Source organism: Bison bison, unplaced genomic scaffold (genome assembly GCF_000754665.1).
Source record: "Bison bison bison isolate TAMUID 2011002044 unplaced genomic scaffold, Bison_UMD1.0 scf7180017864462, whole genome shotgun sequence".
Taxonomy (NCBI): domain Eukaryota; kingdom Metazoa; phylum Chordata; class Mammalia; order Artiodactyla; family Bovidae; genus Bison; species Bison bison.
The window spans coordinates 4518376-4518604 of NW_011495024.1; positions in this window are offsets into that span (position 1 = coordinate 4518376).

Sequence of the window (229 nt, forward strand, 5' to 3'; positions counted from 1 at the left end):
GTAATTTGCAAGCTCTTCTGTCAATTGATAGTCTTAGGACATCACAAGTCTGAGCGTACATTTCTAAGAGCACATGTCTTCTTTGCCACATTCCACTTGTGGCCACTTTCCTCAATCTTCTGGGGCTGGAGTTGGCAGCGTCCACAAGATCTCTAGACTGGAGCCTCCTCCTGCCTGACCCAGAGGTGCCAGGTCAAGTTGTGGAGCCATCCCGGAAGCGAACGTTTTT